General features: G+C 44.2%; 1 long non-coding RNA gene across 1 annotated transcript in view; it reads right to left on the bottom strand.

The window, feature by feature from the left end:
* LOC142498579 (uncharacterized) overlaps positions 1–23,867 on the bottom strand; it is a 47,533-nt gene extending 23,666 nt beyond the window's left edge. The window contains exon 1 of the long non-coding RNA XR_012802496.1: positions 23,653–23,867. This is a non-coding gene — a long non-coding RNA (uncharacterized LOC142498579). The remainder of the gene's footprint in view (positions 1–23,652) is intronic.
* Between the last annotated feature and the right edge of the window lie 468 nt (positions 23,868–24,335).

Genomic DNA, 24,335 nt, shown 5'->3' with positions numbered 1-24,335 from the left:
TCCCTACACAGCAGCTACACATCTACTTGTGAATTGGGCCTAGCTGGGGCCTGGGGGTAACCTGGCCTAGTGTAAGAAGCCACTTGCTCCCTACACATACCTCCCCCTCCCTTCTCTCAGCTCCAACTAACTCTTCCTGTCTGCACACAACAATGTATCCACATGCAGCATGAGAATCTGTCAGCCTTAGTGGCTGTCTGACTGCATGTAACAGGGCTCACAGGGCAGTCCCCAGAGCCTGCTGGGTGTTGTAGTCCACTCTGGGGCTTTTCCCTATGAGGACCGCATGGGCCTAATGGCCGCCTACCTCTCTCTATCTGCGCCTGTGCTAGACTAATGGCCACCGCGCCACTCTCCTGCACATGCGCAATATCTAGGGGGCCCTGCACTACAGGTAATGGCCGCCGTGACTCCTCATACGCACCGCGCCTGCGCGAACCTTGCGCCAGTCGCAACATGGCCACCGGTACTCCTGGGGCTACACTGCGCATGCAAGAACGCGCGCAAAATGGCAGCGCCCTGGCACTGATGTCGCCGTGAGCCCCTGCAACTGCCTGATATGGTGCGGGGGGTAGCCGCTACTCTGCGCAGGTGAGGAGGGCCAGGGAGGACCCTGCTACACACTATTAAAGACACCTTCCCCTCCCCCCGAAGAAAAACAAAACATTTTCCTCCAAAATGTCCCACCCAAGAAGGAAGCAGGGGGGTCTTTGGAGCTGAGCCCCATCAAATTCAGCTCCAGGGACCCCCTGCTTCCTGAGTTACAGACCGCCTTAGGGGGTGCCAGTATGTCCTGCTCAGGTATAGATGTCCCATCACATGGGCCAATAGGAAGCTGTGACATCATAGGTGGCTTCCTATTGACCCATGTAACCTATTGGTTACTACATAACAGTAGTCCTCTAACACAAGCTTAAACATTGATGTGGCAAGCAGGGCTGCCAACAGGGTGGGTCTGCTGGGGTTGGCGTCCCGGGCCCGTTGAGTCAGGGGGCCCGGCCGCCCGGGACCCTGTGCGGCCATGCCCGTTTCAAATTTTTAAAAAAGTGTCAGAAAAAAAATGCCGGCAAACCCCGTGCACATGCACAGAGCAGAGGTCTAGGCGCGCATGCACAGGGAAGCAGGGTGTTCTGCCTGCTGCCTGTGGGCCCACTCCCAATGTGAGACAGAGGGGAAGCGCCGCAAACCCAACTCCCCCCGCGCCCGCCAACCCAGCTCCCGCTGCGCATGCCTCCTGCCCCGGGCAGCAGCCGCGGGGACCAGGGGGGGGAAATGCTCCTGCGAGAATTAGCCCGCCAGTCTCGTCGTCGTCCCCTCAGCCTACCTCCCATGCCCCCCTCCCCCCCAAGCCTACCTCCCGCCTCGGGCAGCAGCCTCGGGGGTGGGGGGAAGCGAGGCACCCACCCACCCACCCAGGCAATCAGTCAGTCACCCACCCAACCACCCAATGGGGCAGTTAGTCACCCACCCAAGGCAGTCAGTCATTCAGTCACCCACCCAGGCAGTCAGTCATTCAGTCACCCACCCAGGCAGTCATTCAGTCATCCAGTCACCCACACTTAACCCCCCCCCCCCCAACCCATACTGAATCCCCCCCAGGCCTTTTGTCACATTGGATGTAGCATTAGGTATCTTTGTCCTTTGTTGAAAATATGAAAATAAACAGGTTGCATTGTAATGTTTTTTCCGTATTACAATAAGAAGAAAACAGTTAAGTAAAAGTTGCGCGCTAATTTTTTTTTTACATGGTAGGTGCGGTATGGGTTGGGAGGGGGGGGGGGCCCTACCCCTTTCATTTGTCCTGGGCTCCATGATTTCTGTTGGTGACCCTGGTGTCAAGAAACATTAAACATCCTTGTGCAATTACAGTACACAGGCAATTATGTAATAAACATGTGTGCAATGATGTACTTAACACATCAAGCGCAGCATTTTGTTGTCTGAAACAGTGAAATGAAGTAGAGGAGGATATGATATCGGTTACTGCAGCTACAATAATACTGTTGTGTCTGTATTTGTATCTTGATGAAGTTGGACAGTCTATATCAGGGGTGGCTAACTCCAGTCCTCCAGAGCTACCAACAGGTCAGGATATCCCTGTGTCAGCACAGGTGGCTCAATCAGTGGCTCAATCAGAGACTGAGCCACTGATTGAGCCACGTGTGCTCAAGCCTGAAAATCTGACCTATTGGTTGCTTTTGAGGACTTGAATTGGTTTCCCTTTGTCTAAGTTCGTAAGTCCTCAATGTATTTTTCTATTTCTCTCAGTGGGGTAAGCTTTTTATCAGCTTAAAACTATTATCCAAATGTTATTTAGATAGCACTCAATGTTAGTCATCTATTACGATTATGAAATCAAAGCCTAAATACAGTACAATGGGTGATGTTTCAAAGTCTCATTGAAAGCGACGCAATGTTCTTATATATGTGGTGCATTTGAAAAATGAAAACGAAGCTGCACTCAGCACCACTGAAAACTGGCTACTGCAGCGCACGCGGGGACAGGAGCCGCCCCTCAATGGGGCCGGGCCCGCAGCGAGGGGGGGCCACTGTGCGGTGCGTTTTTCAGACTCACATTAAAATTGTGATTTGACCTAGCGATGGAGCGCTAGGCCACGCCCCCCAGGGGTTCAGCCAAGGGGGGCGAACCTGTCGAGTGACGTCATGACCGCGCTCCGTCACTCCCCCGTCACGCCCCCCCCTGTCCCCCCCTTGTCTTTCCCCGTGCAGCTCACTGCAGACCGGGGAATTCGGCGGGGCCATAGCCTTACACCTGACAGTGACTTAAGCCCAACAAAACTGTACAAACCACTGCAAATTGACTATTGTGGTCACATGAATCTGGCAGATTTCTATGGAAACAAACAAAAGCGGATGTGGAAACTTGTTTAAATAACTACTGGGCACAGTGAGCCACATACAGGAATTGTTTGGACCACCAGCTCTCTCAAGTCAGTTTAAAACATTAATGCAGCAATGCTACATCCCCCCCATTTTTTTCATTTTTTTCTTAGTTGTATATGTAAAGCGTGTGCCAATGTATAATTCTACATTCTTACCTAAAATTGCAATTGTTTGGTGCTCCTGTTATACATCTGTTATAAATCCTGATTTTGTGCCTAACGAAATGGCCGCTTTCTATCCTTGTGCTGCAGTCTGAAATGCTGCAGCTGATACTGTATGTCACATTATATTGCTGAGTGTAACACATTATTGTTATAGCTGTCAGAGCAGTAGACAGTCTGCTGTTTGGAACACTACAATTGATCTGTTTGTGATACTTTGTTGCCAAAGGGCAGAGCAAAAAAAAGTGTGTTTCAGAGTTCAGAGTAATACTGAACCACTAATTGAGCCAGCTGTGCTGAAGTAGGGATATCCTGAAAACCTGGCCTGTTTGCGGCCCTCGAGGACTGGAGTTGTGCAGGCGTGTTCTAGATGGTTGCTGTAGCAATTAAAGGATGATCAGTACATTAAAAAAAATCATTTAAAATGGCATTAGAAGTTTTAAAGAAAAATGCAGCATCTAACACTACAGAACTGATTTATTGAAATGTGATTTTTTTTTTGCATTTTTAACGTTTTGCTGCTTTAATGTGTGTGTGGGACTTTCTTTTGCATCAATGTGCATCTGCTTCAAAGTTGCTAATCGTATTTCTTCCATTTGACGTTTGGCACATAGCCCATAATAAATATGGGAAGATGCAGGGTAACATGCAGTTAGCGATGCAATAACATACATGCACGTGAAGTTAACTGAACTGAATAGAAGTCATACACTGAACAGGTGATAAGAAAAACTTGTATTAAAATGTTCAGATGAACATTTTCTGCATGACATTCTAATAACGTATGTGATAAGGATGCAAAAAGTAAATACAATTTGAAAGGGATATAACATATTTTGGACCACGTATGAGAAACTTCTAAACATTATACTACATTCCCCAGATCAGGATTTCATACTTGCCTCAACCTTTGAAAAGCCGTTCAACCCCCCTCCTTTCCACAACAAAACCCAGGATTGTTTTTCAGTTCTTTTTTGAGTCGGCGCACGCCCATAAATATTTATTTTCGCTGAGGATTTTGGCAGGGCTGGGAGCTGCCTCTCACTGGTTGTGTGTCCGCAGAGAACGAGCGTGCAGCTGTCCATCAGCTTTTTTGAAAAGTCGATAAAAGGGAAGATTATGTTTTACACATTTCATATTGGAGAGGGTCCCACTTTTAATCATGGGCAAGATCCATTGGGATATTTATGTGGAAAACAATGGAAATCAAACACAGCACAGGCCAGAAGCAACGATGAGTCAAAGAAGCATTAACCCCTGCCCGATGGGTCAGATACATTGTTATATAGCGCCCAATGTAAACGCTAACGCAAGACAGAGGAATCCAAAGCTCAAAGAGCACAAAGAGCTTACAGCCCATGGGGTCTAAAGTCTGCTAAACTGGGGCAAAAGTATATATTTATCAAAGAGAAGCAATTGGAGTTTGGCCTTCGGTACATTTCTTGCCCTGGAGTTGCGCCACTTTCGCAGCTGGGAAAACCGCAGGAAATAACGCCCCTGATATTTATGAACATGAGCCTTTGCCAAAAATTATTGGGAGATCTGTATAAAATTCTTGCAAAACTGGGGAAATCTGGTTCAGATTGTGTTTCTCCGCTTTTGTCCTGGTTTTTCAGTTGGGAGACATTCATACAGACCCCCCCCCCCCCATAGTTAGAGAGTACGTGGAAAGTTAGTGAATAAACGCTAGTTATAAAATACTATACAAGCAACATACAAATGTGTAAATATTATTGGTGTTAAAGGTCCAATATCCTTGAAGTACAATGGCAGCTTAACCGGGCCGGCTGGTTGTCTCCAAAACCAGAAGGGACATGGATATGCAAATAACCAATATGGCTATTCTTCCTAAGAAGAGTATATTGAGCCAACCAAACCCTTTGATGATTCCAGATGTGATTAGCTGGCTTCTAGTGTCCAAGCATTTCTGCTTGTAGTCTCATCCAATCTAAAAAGATGTACAACCTTTTCTAAAAGATATTTATTGTATCTGCCATCACAGTCTCCATGGGTAATGAATCCCACATTGTAACTGCCCTTACTGTAAAGAACCCTTTCCTTTGTTGCTGGTCTAATCTCTTTTCCTCCAATGTTACGGGATGTCCCTGTGTTCTTTGTACTGCCCTTGAGATGAATAGATCTTTTGAAAATTACATGTATTGACCCTCCTGAATATATTTCATATATAGTTATCATCTCCTCTCTTCGAATCCCCTTTTCTAATGTAAACAAATCTAATTTAACTTACATTTCCTCATGTCAGACATTACATCAGCTTCATTAATTTGGTGGCTCTTTGTACTTTTTCTGGTTTAAAAATGTTTTTTTTTATGGATTGGAGCCCAAAGCTGTACTCAATATTCAAGGTGTTGTTTTACTAAGGATTTATACAGTGGCAAAATGATGCATTCTTCCCTTCCATTTATACCCCACTTTATGCAATGCTTTTATTTGCCTGTGCAGCTACTGCCTGACATTGAGAACTGCTGGCAGTGGTAAGCCTGCTATATACAAGCACTCCTAAATCCTTCTCCATCATTGATTTAACGAATTGTGTCCCATTTAATTTGTAAGTAGCCTGTTTGTTTATTTTTGCTTCCCAAATGTATAACCGTACATTTATATGTATTTAACCTCATATGCCATTTACCTGCCCAAGTTTTTAGTTTTTATTTAATCCAAGTCCTTCTGTAGAGATATTACATCCTGTTCTGATTTTATTACCTTACATAATTTAATGTCATCAGCATAGATGGAGACTTTGTTATTTATGCCAACCTCAAGGTTATTAATAAACAAGTTAAAAAGCAGGTGTCCCAGTACCGATCCCTGAGGTACTCCACTCACAACTTTAACCCAGCCTGTAAAGGTTCCATTTATAACAACTCTCTGTTGTCTATCTTTCAACCAATTTTCAAACCAGTTCCAAATATTTTTACCCTGACCATTTTCCTTTATTTTGTACACTAACCTCTTGTGTGGAACCGTATCAAAAGCCTTTGCAAAATCTAAGTAGATCGCATCAACTGCATAATCCTGATCTAAATTCCTACTTACCTACTGATAGAAACTAATAAAGTTAGTTTGGCATTACCTACCCTTCATAAATCCATGCTGACTATTACTAATAATTTTGTTATCTATTCAGTAGTCCTGAATATTATCCCGTACTAAACCTTCAAGTTGCTTCCCCACTATTGATGTCAGGCTTACAGGTCTGTAATTCCCTGGTTGTGGTTGCTCCCTTTCTAAATATAGACACCACTTCTGCTTTATGCCAATCTTGTGGTACTGAGCCTGTGGAAATGGAATCCTTGAATATTAAATGTAATGGTTTGGCTATTATTGAACTTAACTCCTTAAAAACTCTTGGATGTATGCCATCGGGGCCAGGTGCTTTATTTACTTTAATTTTACCAAGCTGCCTATGAACTTCTTCCTCTGTTGACAAAATATTAGCTAATATAGAGGTTGTGGCTTCCTCCTGTTGCAATACTTTTGCAATTGACTGGTAAATACAGAGGTGAAGAATGTATCTAACACCTCTCCCTTCTCCTTATCTCCAATAATCTGCCTGCCCACCTCACACTGTAAGCGTCCTATATTTTCTGTTCTAATCTTTTTGTTATTAAGGTACTTTAGTAACTTTTTAGGGTTGATCTTACTTTCTATTGCAATCCTTTTTTAGTTTTCAATTTTGGTCCTTTTACACTTTTGTTACATTCCTTTATGTTTGATACGATGTCTCTGTCCCTTCTGACTTTAATAATCTAAAAGCCTGCCCCTTCCTTTCTTTTTCCTCCCCTACCTGTTTATTTATCCACATTGGTTTAGACCAGGGCTGCACAATATACGGCCCGCGGGCCGCATGCGGCCCGCCTGGCCTCTCTGTGCGGCCCGCGATGACTCCGGCCGAGCGCCTGTTAGTTAATTAAATAAATTAAAAAAAAAAAAAAAGTTTAAAAAAAATAGTTTAAAAAAATGGCGGCGATCCCCCCCTCTTCCCCCTCCTCGTGCGCGAGTCGGCAGCGGCGGTGCGCCGGGGCAGCAGCAGGACGCGGCAGCCGTGAGTCATTTTTTTTTTCAATAGCAGGATGCCGGGGTTGGAGGTCAGAGCCGGGGGCGGGGCTTAGTACCGGGGAGGATGTGCTGAGCTAAGGTGTGTTGGGCTGCTGCAGGGGTGGGAGTGAAAAACGGGCTGGGAGTGAAAAACGGGCTGGGGGTGGGCGGGAGTGAAAAACGGGCTGGGGGTGGGTGGGAGTGAAAAACGGGCTGGGGGTGGGGGGGAGTGAAAAACGGGTTGGGGGGTGGGAATGAAAAACGGGTTGGGGGGTGGGAGTGAAAAACGGGCTGGGGGGGTGGTGGTAGTGAAAAACGGGCTGGGGGTGGGTGGTAGTGAAAAGCGGGCTGGGGGTGGGTGGGAGTGAAAAACGGGTTGGGGGGGTGGTAGTGAAAAACGGGCTGGGGGGTGGTGGTAGTGAAAAACGGGCTGGGGGTGGGTGGTAGTGAAAAACGGGCTGGGGGTGGGTGGGAGTGAAAAACGGGCTGGGGTAATGGGTGATGGGAGTTGCAGGGGGGAGGGTGATGGGAGGTGCAGGGGGGGTAGGGTGATGTGAGGTGCAGGGGGGAGGCTGATGGGAGGGGCAGGGGGGGTCATTGGAGGTGCAAGGGTGGGTGATTTGAGGTGCATGGGGGGTGATTTGAGGTGCAAGGGGGGTGATTTGAGGTGCAGGGGGGTGATTTGAGGTGCAGGGGGGGTGATTTGAGGTGCAAGGGGGGTAATTTGAGGTGCAGGGCAGGGTCATTGGAGGTGAATGGGTGTGATTTGAGGTGCATGGGGGGTGATTTGAGGTACAAGGGGGGGTGATTTGAGGTGCAGGGGGGGTCATTGGAGGTGCAGGGGGGGTGATTTGAGGTGCAAGGGGTGTGATTTGAGGTGTATGGGGGGTGATTTGAGGTGCATGGGGGGTGATTTAATGTACAAGGGTGGGTGATTTGAGGTGCATGGGGGGTGATTTGAGGTGCAAGGGGGGAGAGTGATGTGAGGTGCAGGGGGGAGAGCGATGTGAGGTGCAAGGGGGAGAGGGATGTGAGGTGAAGGGGGGGTGTGATGTGTGCGCTGTGCAGGGGGGCATTGTGTGTTTGATGTGGAGGGGGAGTATTATGTGTGTGGGTGAGGGGGAGAGATGGGGTTATGAGAGATAGATGGGGAGTATCGCAAAGGTTGATAGTGAGGGGTTCTTGGGGAGATATGAGGATGATGATGTGGGGTGCTGGGGGAGATATGATGATGATGAGGTGCTGGAGGAGAGATGATGATGATGGTGATGGTGATGATTTTACCCGTGCGGCCCAAATTTTTTTTCCCTTGGAGCAGTTCGGCCCTTCTCACTTTACGAGTTGTGCAGGCCTGGTTTAGACTTTTGTTTTTTAAATAATTATTACCCAAGTATATATACTGATAAGTGTACTTACCTAACAATATTTTAAAGACTGACCATTTTTCTTCTGTATTTTTTTCCTAAAAGATCTTCATACCAATGTATTCTTTGAAGACTCTTCCTTAATTTAGAAACATCTGCCTTTCTAGTTAATAGTCTTTGTTCATCCCATACAATATTATTTATTTCTGGTAAGACCATGTTAGGATCACTGTTTCCCAAATGTTTCTTGACTTGTATATTTGTTATTACTTCTAATAAAAATGTCGCTTGTGATAACATTCACATTTATTACTTCCACATTGTTTGAAATTACCAAGTCCAGTAATGCTCCTCTTCTTGTTGGTTCCTCAATAATCTGGATCATGTACTGTAATTGTCTTTTAGTACACCCAAAAATCTGTTTCCTTTAGTTGTAATGCTAATCTCATGGCTCCTGTCAATGTCCGGATAATTAAAAAACATGACCTAATTTTGCTGCCTTCTCAATTTGCAAAAGTATTTTGTCTTCCTCAATCGCATAGATATTTGGTGGTTTATAGCATATCCCAACAAGCACTGTTTTTGTACTTTTACCTCCACTGCTAATTTCTATCCACAAAGTCTCTACATTTTCATGAATCCCTTCATAAACATCTTCTCTTATAATAGGTTTAAAATCTGGTTCAACATATAAACATACTCCACCACCTCTTCAATTTGCTCAATCCCTCCAAAAAGGGAAGAAACCCCTCTAAATTAACTGCCCAGGGATGATTTTCCTCCCACTATGAATGTCTATGATATTGTATTGCTCATTTCTGGCTATCATTTCCCTTTCCCCCATTTTATCTGCCAGGCTTCTTGGCAAGCATGCATTTAAGGCTGCTACCAGTCTATGCTATTAATAGCTTATCTGCTCCCATTGATTTTTAATCTTTAGAAGTTTACTAGTATTATTTGTATTTAATATGCATGCCTCCTTGTTGGCGAACTCCCATTAACCCTCCCTCCCCACCTCCATGACCCATTGCTATTTCCACATTCTTATCCTGTCTATTCTGTTATTTATATGATTACAACATGCATTACTACTGTGAAGCGCTAATGTACATTTATGGCGCTATATAAATAAAGACATACAATACAATACAATACTCCATTACCTGTTGCTCATCCCTCCCCTCTACCCACATATAAAGTGGAAAGCTGTGCAGATATATACATGTATACAACAGGATTCCTTCTCTTTAATAAATATAGTGCATCTTTTTTGCAGCCAAGAGAATTTTGGAAATAGAGTGCTTAGCGTTGTTGTAGTGATAGTGATATTGTTTCATTGTGTCAATCAGGTATTTAATATGAGGATGCATCAAAAATAAATTCAAACAACAAATTATGTAATATATATAAATATATTGAAGAAACTAAAGGAAAAGCGCACACTCCTAGTGTGTATATAAATGTAAATAACAATGTATTAAAATAGGACAACCTATGTCCGCTAGCAGATATTACAATACATGCAAATACTTATGAAATAATAGTGTTTCCTGCATGTGAAATAATAGTGTTTCCTGCATGTGATATGTAAAACTCCTGATTGAGCAGTGATTAAAGGCAGAAAGTTTCCAGAGACAGTGAGAGATTGTTTTTCCGCAGAGAGAGGGGGAAGTGAAACTTCTCCCAACCAGGATTGGGCCTGGTTTTCCTGGACCCTAGGACTGCAGGAAGCAGGCCTGCGGGGTCCATCTGTGACTCCCACCCAGGATAAAGATTACTACGGACTAGACACAGCCTGCTTCCTGGAACCGGCTTACGTGAATGGCGGAAGGAGCAACACAGAGACCCTGGGATAGGAATACCCTGCAAATACAGATAATACATAAATAAGGCTCTGCGATGTTTAAAGCATGTTTGTTTGCACAGTATAGTACATGTTTTGGGCGGATAACCAGCTTAGCTGGTGGCCCCGTTAGAAAGGCCCACAGTAATGTTTAGTTAGTCTCCTGAAAGGAATAGGTGTTGGTTTAATGATTTATGTTTTACCTTAAAGGGGCAGTAGCCCCAATGTTTTAGTTGCTTTTGTGGCAAATAAAACCTCTCAAATATTATGGTTTACTTAAAAGTGCATGTGCTAACTCGTATCTGACCTCGCCTACAGGCCGCTCCGTCACATTAAGTAACTGGTGTAATCACTGGCACTATGTGATAAGTATCAGCCAGAGTCCCGTGTAAACTCTGTGTGGTAGATACAAGTGTAGTGAATATAATACCGGTCCGAAAGTGCATCTACCACATGGAGTTTACATGCGACTCTGGCTAATATATAATATATAATCTTCATACATAGGTCGCACATGTGTTTAGAAGGTTTGTATTACTTTTTAGTACTGAAATTTTGACACACAATAAAATCTTACTAGAGTACACAGGCCTCCTAGTGGCTTCAATAAAGAAGAGGGAAGGTGCCCCCACTTGGCCACTTTTTCCAAAGTGTCACCATGGTATGACATCCGAAAGACTAAAAACAGAATCCTGATGAAGGACGACACGCACTCTTATTTTCATCTCACTGACGTGAGAACAACATACATGGGGCAGTAGTGTTATTATTAGCTATTTGTAAGAACTATTGTTCTTTTATGAATAGAACAAAGATATGTGACAGATCAAAGTCCATTAAATACACAAATTGGTTATTAAGGGTTAAGTGCTGGTTGCTTTTTTTTATGTGTGTCATTAAAAAAGAGAATGACAATGTGATTATTAGAAAGCACCAGCACGTACATAAGACTGTACAATTCAGAGAATTTAAAATAAAAGGGACCAATAAATTGTAAAAATATAAATAAATGTAGGTTAGAGAAGATCCTGTCCCAAGAGCTTACAGTCCAAGCATATATTGATATAGAGGAGCCTTTGAGAGCACACACATGGTATGTCTTGGCCATGCAAGGAAACACGTTTCCCCCGAACTGATCCTAGTGTAATCATGGTAGCCCCTCATAACCTATATATTTATGTTGGTCTGTTATAAGCCCCCAAGACAAATGGTGACTGTGTGTTACTGTCTATAAATACATGTCATAGATACAGTTTACGGTACCAGCAAAGCTACCCATCATTTACACTTCAACAGATGCTAACAATAGTTGCCAACAGCTATAGAGAAAGTAAAATATATTTGTAGGAGCTGAATTTATATCAGGATAATACAGCATGAAAATAAACAGCTCTGGGAATTCAACTGTAAACATATATCCTGCTTCATACACTAAGCTTAAGTCAAATGACCTCTTAACTCTTACACACGGAATCTATAGGGCTTATTCTAGTAGCTCTGAAGTTGTCATCGCCAAACCGCACGGTTTAACAGCCAAACCGCCTGGATTGTACGCGCTTTGGAAGTGGAATGACCTGAGGTGGTACTAACTACATTCCCAGTCTGAGTTATGGGTTTGCTCTCGCAGCCAAACCCATATTTCAGGCTCTGGATGTAACTCGCAGTACCAATCCCACCGCATAATGGAGCTGCGAGAATAGCAGTCGTGGTCAAAAAATGCGAGTTTGGGGCTTTTTCGACAAACCGATCAGATTGTTAGAGCCAGAGTGAAACCGCTTCTAAAAAAGCCATTTAGACACAGTTTGGACATGCGATAAGGGCTCACAGAAAAGCAAAGCATGCCAATCTACTTCTAACAGGAACTTTATAAGCGGTTTGTCATACTGCGGAGCTACTAGAATAGGCCCCAATGTATCAAGCCCCCACACAGGCAGATGTTTGAATCGAGATAAATATTATCTGGACTCAGGGCAAGTTGATGGCGGTACCAGTGGTGGGATTGTACAGGGCCCCACGCCCACAGAGGCCCCACGTTCTGACCCAACATCACCCTAAGGGGGGAGGTTGATGGGCAAGGGGTGGGAAGAGAAGGGTTGCCCACTGGCATGTGAGAGGGATGGAGCCCAAAATCCCTGATGGGGGTCTGGAGACTAGAGGTGAGGGGACGGCTTTCTGGTCGTGCTGCGTGGAGGGAAAGCATAGGCTGGAAGAGGGAGGGGGATAGGGTGGGAAAACAACGATGGTCAAGGAGTGACCATATGGGTCCAAAAGGACAGTTACTGGGGGGTAGTGGGAAGCAAAAGGACAGTCACGGGGGGATGGGGCAGCAAAAGGACAGTGACCAGGGGTAAGTGGCAGCTAAAGGACTGTCACCGTTGGTAGGGTGCAGCAAAAGGACAGTGACTGGGGGGGTGGGGGAAGCAAAAGTACAGCAACAAAATCCATCTCTTTAAGAGTGGGGAGGGGGGGGGTGCTGCATGTGGAGAGGAAGGAGCCAACAGGCCCGTTAGTTCGGGGACCAACCGGGGCAGGTTGTTGCCAGGAACAGAGCTGGTGGCAGTCCATGCACACACACTTTGCACTGGGCCCCACCATTTCCCAAAATGGCCCTGCCTGGATTACCAGAATTATTTAGAGTAATGCAGACAAAGCCAGCCCTGATGTCTAGAAGAGCTTTCACGAATGAGTGAACAGAGAGACAGAAGGTTACACACTAAGCATTTTATGCTATTATGAAGGACACTTCTTATTTAGAAGGCCCTTCCTTTACTTCCTGTATTCAGGGCCGCAGACATCGGGCCCGGGACACCTGTCCCGGCTGTTCCCCCCTGTTGGCGGCCCTGTCTGTATTATGCACAATTGCCTAGAAGCTTTCAAGATTGCATTGCATCACTTCTCACGTTTGATTTGAAGAATAAATGTACACATATTGCCCCACAGACACCTGGAAGGGTAATGTATCAAAGACTCCCAACTGCAAAACAAGGGTAACAAGCGGCACCAGATTTAGGAATCATAAATCTGGTGGGGAATATCTGCCCCGGTTTTGCAGCCAAAAGAATTGGATACATCACCCCCTTCAGGACAGGTTATGTTTTTGCAATATCATTTTGACAAAAAACAAAACAAAAATGATAATAATTTAACATATAATTTAATTTAAGTACCGGTAACTAAATTAAAATCACCTGTAAATGTCAAATCCACACCCTGTTTTGTTCCTAATGTTCTATAAGATGTTCTTGGTCAGATAATAAACTTCTTTATTTGAGCGTCACAACCTACATTTATCACCTGGACATTCCGGTAGTGCTTTCCTAGCGGTTGCACAAGCCTCTACTGTACAACATGACTGATACGATCTTTTAAAATAACTTGCTGATATCATAATTGCAGAAGCCTCTACAAATGCAGTGCCAGCTACTCAGCACATCTTTCTTTTCCTAAAAAAAAAAAACAACTAAACAACCCCCCGAGGATTGATAAAACAAATAACAGTTTGCAATAAGTCTCTGTGGTTTCTCTGTTCTTCCACCATGCCTTGTTCTTGTATCAGCCATGACATGGTCAGCCTTTGTTCCTGGATTCTCTTGTGGCTTTTGATATCTCCTCAGGGAGTACTGCATAATTACTTTTTCATATGCTGTATTTGTTTAATTTTTGAATAAAATTTTAAATGACCAGTGTTGCGTTTTTTTTAATTTTTTTAAAAAATTTTTTTGGCAAATTAAGCCAAGGACCCCACCAATTTAAATCTATTCTAGCTCATACACATTCCCCCTTTTTCAGTTATAATATATACAGGATTACACATAAAAAAAGTCTGCCTTTAATAAGATTCAAAAGTAGAAACAAATGCAGACTTGAGTTAAGAGGTAAGCATACACACATACATGTGCCCATGAACACACCCTCTACAAATTCATCACCCAGCCATCTCCATCCATCCAGAATCTACGCACCCCTAACCATGCATCACCCAGACAGCCTGCCACAAATGCATCCCCCACATCTTCCCATCCGTATGTAGCCAAGAACAAGGAACTTCAGAGTGGCCTAAAAGGATGCAGGATCAATTAGGATGCGGCTCCAGGCAGGGTGAGTGTGGGAGCAAGATCTGACATGCAAAGTCGGTGTTGGCCCTCTGTGGAGTGGCCTTAAGGCAGCCGGTTAAGGACTTCACCAAGCGCTTCCAGGGCAATGGAATGCATACTCTAAACGTGTTAACCAGAGATTTAATACTGCGGAAAAGGGGAGAAAAAAAATGAAGAACTGAGACCCAGTAAGGGAATGGTGATAAAACTTGATACCATGTCTTCAGGGGTCATGTGACGTGAAGCGTCACCATGGCAATGCACATCAAATGACGCCGCTGGTCACGTGACATCACGTGACCCCACGCCTCATTTGACGCTGGATCTAGGGTAGGGTGGGGGCAAGAGCACAGGGGAAATATCCCCTACCAACGACTAAGGACATTCGCCTATCCCTGTAGGGGAGGATGATTTTGAAAATTGGATGGACACTGCAACCCAAATGATGTGTGACTGGCTGTGCTCTGATGGGGAGAAAAGAAAAAGGATTACAGAGAGTCTGAGAGGCCCAGCATTAGACGCAATAAAGGCTTTACGCGTGCGATCCTCAGAGGCGACAGTAACCAATTATCTGGATACACTGAAAAGTGCTTATGGGACCACGGAGCGTGCTGATGGGACCCCGGAGAGTGCTGATGGGACCCCGGAGAGTGCTGATGGGACCCCGGAGAGTGCTGATGGGACCCCGGAGAGTGCTGATGGGACCCCGGAGAGTGCTGATGAGACCCCGGAGAGTGCTGATGGGACCCCGGAGCGTGCTGATGGGACCCCGGAGAGTGCTGATGGGACCCCGGAGAGTGCTGATGGGACCCCGGAGCGTGCTGATGGGACCCCGGAGAGTGCTGATGGGACCCCGGAGAGTGCTGATGGGACCCCGGAGTGTGCTGATGATCTGTACTATAAGTTTAGGAATTCTCTACAACAGGATGGGGAAAAGTTCTCTGAGTACTTACATAGAATAGAGAAGCTACTATACCGCGTGGTATTAAGGGGAAGACTTGAAGCTGGTCAGGCCAACAAGGAGAGACTAGAACAAGTCGATCGGGGCGCATTATTGGATGATTTAACCGTGATACGACTACGGATTAGAGACAGGAAAGAGGATCCTCCCACGTTTGAACGGCTTATACACGAAGTGCGTGCGGAAGAGGACAAGAAAGAGACACGAGTGGCACTTAGAAATATAACTACCCAAGCCAGGGTAGCTGTCGCCCGTGCAGGAGGCTGTGAGGAGGGAGAAAACAAATTCAAGAGCCAACGGCGCAAATGAACATATTGATGATGGCTGCGGCACCCAAAAAAAAGGCCTCAGCGGGTACTCTTCCAAATACGCCCCGGACCTATGACCAGAACCGGTTCCCTAGAAATCGAGGTATGAGTTGTATCCAGTGTGGGGAACATGGACATCGGGCTGCGTACTGCAAAGCACCAAAGGCAAGAGAAACCTTTAAGAAGCAGGGAAACGACAGAGGCACCTGGTAAGGGAGCATGCCAGACCCCACGCGAGGAGATGCTCCATGACAAACACACCCACGAGCATCAGCGGGTTGCCCAATCTGCCATTTGGGATTCTTGGCCCTTCTGCCTGAGTGATGGCGTCTATCGAAGGAAAACCATGCAAGGTTCTTCTGGATAGTGAATCGCAAGTGTCTATAATCTTCCAATCATGGTACAACCGATATCTGCGACACCTGCTACTGCAGCCGCTGAATGCACTTGTTGTGTGGGGCCTCAGTGAAGCTAGCTATCTGTACGTGGTTGTGTGGTTGTGTGGGATACGTGGTTGTGAAGTTGTAATTTCCCAAGCAAACTTATCTCTGCAAACATATATGCCAAGATCCTACAGCCAGTCACAACCATCGAACATTCAATGTTAAAGGATCATACAGCTGCACATCCAGGAATGTAGTATATATGATTGAATGTAACAAATGTGACCAAGGATGCTACATTGGGGAAACCAGCCAAACACTTCAAGGCAGAATGAATATGCACAGGCACTCTATACACCACCACGAAGAAGGAAGATACTGCTCTCCAGTGGGACATCATTTCTCACAACCAGATCATTCCATAAATGATTTAAAAATCAAAATCCTCAATGAAATGTTTAAATGCACCCAAGAACGGAAAACATTTGAGCTCAGAATGAGTTTTGACACCAAAACAAGAGGACTTAAGCCGGACATGGGGTTTCTCACACACTATCAGAATTGTTTGTAATGATCCTGCCTGCGTCTAAGCCAATGTTCTTATCCATACCTTCCCCCCCCCCAGCATCCCCTTCCCCCTCCATGCTATTCCTTGTCACCGTTTTATTAAACTTCCAATGTCTTGAAACATCCCTTTCTCACTCTACCTTATCTACATCTCTGTTTTTTTTTCTTCTTTTATCTCCTTTCCTAATCTCTGGTTTAGCGTCAGAACCTTTTGTAAAATCAGTTTTGAGAAACACCCACGAAAGCTTGTCCTATGATTTAAATTGTTAGTCCAAATAAAAAAGGTATCACTTAATACTGAAGTACTCATTTATTCTGCATTATCGCAACTTGACTAACACGGCTATTTTCTATCTATCTATCTATCTATCTATCTATCTATCTATCTATCTATCTATCTATCTATCTATCTATCTGTCTGTCTGTCTGTCTGTCTGTCTGTCTGTCTGTCTGTCTGTCTGTCTGTCTGTCTGTCTGTCTGTCTGTCTATACACACACACACACACACACACACACACACACACACACACACACACACACACACACACACACACACACACACACACACACACACACACACACACACACACACACAGAAATACAGTACATGCATATGTGTGCAAATTAAAATGAGGCAGTGATGAGTTAACCCCTATCATGTGCTCTGCAGTTTTCTGGTCGGATGTATTTCAAGCTCACGGGAATGGGGGGAATTGGGTCTGTAAGATCTTGTTTCTAAACTCCAGATTACATCGGAGAGATTCCAAGCCGCAGTCACTTTGGATCTGTGTGAAAGGCAACTCTAACCATAGCTGGGTTTTCTGGACTGCAAGGTGCTGACAGAAATGTCCAGCGTGGTGACCAGGGAAGTATAATGAGCTGCTCGGGGAGATGCAAAGTAAATCTAGATGTGCAACTTTCTCTGACCTGATATTCAAAGAACATTATGCATTATTTTTTTGTCTGAGCCGAGAAGAAACTGCCAGCAAGCCCAATGGGTGCGGCCTCACTCCCTGTGACACACGGACATTGACAGTGAAGCCCAGTGACGCTGCGAGACGGGTATTTGTGAAAGCACATCACTTTCATAACATTTCAGCAACTGGCAACTCCAGTCCTCAAGGGCCACCAACAGGTCAGGTTTTCAGGATATCCCTGTTTCAAGCAGAAATACGGCTTAGCATTATATATATATATATATATATATATATATTATATATATATATAATTTTTAATTAAAGCATGGTGTCTCCAGAGCTGAACCGCTTTCATTTCAGCTTTTTGGGGTCCCCCTGCTTGCAGAGATATGCACATCCGCAGAGGGTGCTGGTATCCCTGCGGAGTTTAAAGCCCCATGTCTAATAGGAAGCCGCACCGGGTGACGTCACGGCTTCCTATTGGTTACGAATGACGCGGGACATTTAAACGCTGCCATTAGACTAAACTACCTTTCTCTGCATACATAGATACCAGCACCAATACGGAGGTGCATATCTCTGGAACAGGGGGTCTCCTGGCTGAAATTAATGGTGTTCAGCTCCGGAGACCCCCTGTATCAAACCTGTAATAAAAAAAATATATATATATTTTTAACTAACCCATATTGCTGCTTTTAGCAGAGGTGGCTCAATCAATGGCTCAGTCAAAGATTAAGGAAAGGATATACTGACAACCTGACCTGTTAGTGGCCCTTGAGGATTGGACTTGGGGTGGCCAACTCCTGTCCTCAAAAGCCACCAACTGGTCTTCGTCTGAGCCACCGATTGAGCCACCTTTGCTGAAGCAGGGATATCCTGAAAACCTGACCTGTTGGTGGCCCTTGAGGACTGGAGTTGCCCACCCCTGCTCTAAGCAACTACTGTAAATGTCACATATTCAACTTTGCTGACAAACGCACCAGAGCTTAACTGCAGAAGTTAAAGGATTGATCGTCCCCTTCTCTATACTTTTACTGCAACCCTGCTGTGTTTAATTCTGCTAAGCATCTGCTGACTGAGACCGAGAAAGCAATGCACAGTTTAAAGCACCTCCCATACTAATGCAATGCACTTAGTAGCACATGAAGATGGATTGTATGCGAGGCTGCTCAGCTTGTCCTAAGTCCTAACAAATGATGTATTGTGACTGAGCATGATATGTCTCAAATGGGCTTTATGATGAGAAGATGACGCTAAGAGCATTTCATGTTCTGCTCACTTAAGTAAACATATAAAAAGGCTGCACCACTGGGAAACTTAGGAAGGGGATTTGGAAACAGCTAGGGGAGCAGGTGCAGGGTCTGGATGCGTGTACACAGCAGCTAGGTATGATTTCATTAACAGAGAAAAACAAGTGCAAAAAATTCCTTATGTGGGGAGTTGGTGTAACATGCAGCTAGAAGAGAACAGTTTATACTGCAGTGCTATTCGTATAATAGGGGCCACAGAAAGTGCTGTATGAAATGGTGACAGTGCTATGAAAAAATACAATGTAATCAAATAAAAGTGCTGTGGAAAAATACAATGTAATAAAATAAAAGTGCTGTGGAAAAATACAATGTAATAAAATAAAAGTGCTGTGGAAAAATACAATGTAATAAAATAAAAGTGCTGTGGAAAAATACAATGTAATAAAATAAAAGTGCTGTGGAAAAATACAATGTAATAAAATAAAAGTGCTGTGGAAAAATACAATGTGCTGGGGAAAATAAATAGAAAATTACACAGTATCAGCCGTGAAAAAGATGCCGCTTTTTCAAAATATGTTACCTAACATCTACTGCAGGGGGCGCTCAACTCCGGTCCTCAAGCCCCCCAACAGGTCAGATATTCAGGATACCCCTGCTTCAGCACAGTTGGCTTAATCAGTCCCTGCTTCAGCACGGGTGGCTCAATCAGAGGCTTTATTGAGCCACCTGTGCTGAGTCAGGGATTGATTGAGCCACATGTGCTGAAGCAGGGGTATCCTGAAAATCTGACCTGTTGGAGGGGGGGGGGGGGTTCTTGAAGACTGGAGTTGTGCACCCCTGTATTTCTACTGTATGTTGAAATTTAGCAGCAGTTCCAAAGCGTAAAAACAAGTACAATATACGTACAGTAGTGCAGGGATGCAAAAAAAATAGTGACAAGTGTTGGTGACCGTTACAAATGTCTCACTCATGTGGAATAAGACAAAATCACGCATTATTCAAATACGGGGCGACTGCTGGGGATTCTTTGGTCTTTTCGCTTCTGATGCTTTTAAAAGGTTCGGACTCCCGTTGCGTATGTAGAAAGAAGAAAGATGGGAAACATGACAGCGCAGTAATGTTTTATAGGGATACAATAAATGGCAGGACAGAGAAAATACACTCACTCTGTTAGGTATGATTGAATTAACACCGCGTAACACAGAGAAGGAGCGGCTCAGTGAGTAAAGACAATGACTGGCACAGAGCAGGGGAGCCTGGTCCAGTTCCAGGTGTAAGCTCCTTGTGACCTTGGGCAAGTCACTTTATCTCCCTGTGCCTCAGGCACCAAGCAATAGATTGTAAGCTCCATGGGGCAGGGACCTGTGCCTGCAAAATGTCTCTGTAAAGCGCTACGTAAAACTAGCAGTGCTATACAAGAACATGCTATTATTATTATTATTATTTCCAGAGCTATTTCTCTTTCTTTTTCAACCAGGGCCTGGATCAGAGTAACGGTAAGAAATTCTTGATGTCATGTTATTGGCAGATAACGCAATGTTATGCTACTGTAATGTGACATTAAACCTATGCTAATGAGACGTAGAATGGCCATTGTTTTTGCCTATAGTTTACTTTAATTAGGGTTGCTATACGTCCGTATTTTCCCAGACACGTCTGACTTTTTACTATAAAGTCGCAAATTTTTAAATAACTAAAAACAATCGGGATTCCTGGCCACACATGTGCGAGCGCTGACCGCGCATGCGCATTCGTCACTCATTGCTCACGCATGGGCGTTTGGCTTTTGTGGAGAATGCTGACCACGTGAATGAAAGCCGATCGCGCATGCGCAAGTGATGAGTGCCGACTGCACGAGTGATGGGTTTTCCAGATTGGTGTCCTCTTTTTTGAGTGGGGAATTATGGTAACCCTAGTTTTAATTATACATTAACCTCAGCTAACATAACGTCCATTCCTGGTTTAGGTAAAAAGTCATGTTATGATCCCGTATTAAACAAAGTTTTGTAGATCTAGGCCTTATTGAAAGCAGACTAAATGTAGGGGTATATGTATGAAAATCAATCATTTCCTACTGGCACCTATTGAATATGCTAGAAGGTGTCTTCCACTTGGTCAGGGTTAGCGTTATAGAATACTGACCCTATTGCGTGAGATTTCCCTATACATTACACCATTACAAACTGGGGGCGTGCCCCCCTCATTTTTTTGGGGTGGGGCGCAAGGGTTGCAGAGGCCCCACACTCTTCCCCAAGGCATTTAAATTAAATGCCAGGGGACTGGGCAAGGCCTCTTCACTTACCGTGACTCAGTTGGCTTGGGCGACGCATCGCCATTGTAACGCGTCGTCAAATGACATTGTGGGGTCATGTGACATGATGTCACATGACCCCGCGACATAATTTGATGCTTCAGACTAGGTAAGGGAGGCACAAGCAGTGGGGGAAAGCAGGCAGGATGCGCAAGGCAAAACGTTTGCGCACCCCTGTGATTACACAACTAAACCCCAAAAGTTCATGAAGGCCAATTTGTTGTCTCTGTTTTTGATACTTCGATCCTTACCTCAAAACATGGTCTCAGCTGTTTTGGAGGTCAGTGGCCCTTCCTTCCCAAGGTTTAAGCTCGCCCCTCCCCACTTTCAAATTAAGCAGTTCTTTCATGCAGCTGGTTGGGACAGATCCAATGGGATCATTCTTCCTCTAATTATAGAGGTAAATGAGAATTGTAATCAGTTAGTGTTAGGATCTGCAATATTTGGTCATGCCTTGATGTGGCTTGCAGGCTTAAAATGCTTTGGCCAAAGGGTTTAACTAAATGCCCCTTTTTCAAGAGATATATAGGTATTTCACTGTATATTTTTGTCATATTGGATGTAGCTTTGGGCTTTTTTGTTTTTTGTTGTACTCAAAACATACGCTTCATTTCTGATAAATAAGAGTATGCCTTATTAGATATATGAACAATATACAATGAATAGAAAGAATCTCCCCCCCCCCCCTTGAAATGAATTCCTTCTTTCATTTCTGGGCCAGAGCAGGGACATGGTTAACTGACCAAAATATCTAACTCCAGGTCTCTCTGGATGGTTCTTAAAGTCACAGCATGCCAACAAAAACTGTGAGCTGACATATATCATACTGTGGATATAGGCAGAAACAACCTGTCCCTTGTCACACAGAAATATAGGAAGTAATAAATCATGAAGTGAGAGCTACCGAGACGGGGGAAGAATGAATTCCACCTGCCTTACATGCTCCGCTGGAGAAGAAGTGATGAGAAACACAAAATCCAGATTCAGTGGTTTAAAATAGCAGGGGAAATTTTAAACTCATGTTTTCCAGCTGGTACCATAAACCACATCCCTTCTGTCAGGTAAGGGATTAACCCTTCCCAGGGCATTAACAGGATGGGCTACGATACATTGTACCAGAAAAGGACCCTTTATGATTTTTTTTTAATTGGAAAACGTATCTCACCTGGGTCCTGAAGGGGTTAACCATGATCATTTTTAGACAGGACAAAATCGATAAATGCATTAAGGGCCATATTTCCTAAGACGTGCTACTCCATAATGTACCTTCTTTGCTGCAAGGCACCACACGCCCTATTTTTTAATGGCCCATATTCATTAAAGGTGTTAGTCCATGAGACACATTGCACGTCACAAGACACATCACATCCCATTCACTGGAAAGGACATTAAGGGGCCACATGTACTGAGCCATGCTGGAAGGTGTAGCACTGCTCAGGCAATAAGACCCTAAGTTGTTCCTCCTTTTCATTCTGTTTTTCTTCACATTTTAATTTCTCCCTAAAGACCATGTATATAATAGCTGGACAGCAAAGCCAATAATTCCTATGTGAGGAAAAGTCAGCTATTTTTGACCATCTAAAAAAAAACCTGTACTGGCAAATATCCCCTGAGCCTACAGTACAAGCTAAAAAAAAGGACAGATTGTTGTACACATTGTGTTCTTGTCAAGTGGTTACCCGAAAACAAAGGTATTGTTTTGTATATATGTGCAACATTGTACGTCACTAACAGTTTTTTTTTCTGCTGGGCACAATTGCTATTTTACTGGCTCTGCACGTCTTTAACCCCGGGTGTGCTGAAAAGCTGTGTTATATGGTAGCCATAAGCTTATAGGGGCCCCTGTTAAAATGGACGTGAATCATTAGGTGACAGTATGTGCTCATTTGCATGTCATTACCCAGAATCCCTAGCTGCAATAGAAGTATTGTATGTTAATGCCGCGTCCATGCTGACGCTCGAGCGCCGTGACGTCACGCTCAGATGTAGCTGGAGCGGATCCTGGCCTGCAGGGTTGCGTGATTGGGGGAGGGGGGGTGAGTGCGTGCCTAGGGGAGTGTACGTGATGTCACACGGACGGTTCACCGTCATTGGCTGAACCGCGCACATGACCAGGGCATCGCGCGACAAAGACGAAAAATTGTGTCTGTGCGTATCACGCGTACCCACGCTCACATCATAAGCGACTTGAAAAAATTTAAGTAAATAAGGAACCTGGCCCCGATGGCAAACATCCAAGATTTCTCAAGAGTTAAGCTCAGTAATAGCCAAACCATTATATTTAATATTCAAGGACTCCATTTCCACAGGCTCAGTACCACAAGATTGGCGTAAAGCAGATGTGGTGCCTATATTTAAAAAGGGAGCTAGATCAAAACCGGGAAATTACAGACCTGAAAGCCTGACTTCAATAGTGGGGAAACTACTTGAAGGTTTAATACAGGATAATATTCAGGAATACCTAATGGAAAACAAAATTATTAGTAATAGACAGCATGGATTTATGAAGGATAGATCATGCCAAACTAACCTTATTTGTTTCTTTGAGGAGGTAGGTAGGAATTTAGACCAGGGTAATGCAGTTGATGTGGTCTACATAGATTTTGCAAAGGCTTTTGATACTGTTTCACACGAGGTTGGTGAACAAAATAAAGAAAATTGGACTCAGTAATAATATATGCACCTGGATTGAAAACTGGTTAACGGACAGACAACAGAGGGTTGTTATAAATGGAACTTTTTCAGCTTGGGCTAAAGTCGTGAGTGGAGTATCTTAGGGATCTGTACTTGGACCTCTGCTTTTTAACTTGTTTATTAATAACCTTGAGGTTGGCATTGAGAGCAAAGTCTCTATCTTTGCTGATGATACTAAATTGTGTAAGGTAATAGAATCAGAGCAGGATGTAATTTCTCTTCAGAAGGACTTGGAGAGACTGGAAACGTGGGCAGGTAAATGGCAGATGAGGTTTAATACAGATAAATATAAGGTTATGCATTTGAGATGCAAGAATAAAAAGGCGACTTACAAATTAAATGGAGATATTGGGGGAATCCTTGATGGAGAAGGATTTAGGAGTGCTTGTAGACAGTAGGCTTAGCAATAGTGCCCAAAGTCATGCAGTAGCTGCAAAGGCAAACAAGATCTTATCTTGCATCAAACGGGCAATGGATGGAAGGGAAGTAAACATAATTATGCCCCTTTATAAAGCATTA

The sequence above is a fragment of the Ascaphus truei genome, chromosome 7 (genome assembly GCF_040206685.1).
Source record: "Ascaphus truei isolate aAscTru1 chromosome 7, aAscTru1.hap1, whole genome shotgun sequence".
Classification (NCBI taxonomy): Eukaryota; Metazoa; Chordata; class Amphibia; order Anura; family Ascaphidae; genus Ascaphus; species Ascaphus truei.
This window is presented reverse-complemented; position numbering and strand designations above follow the sequence as displayed.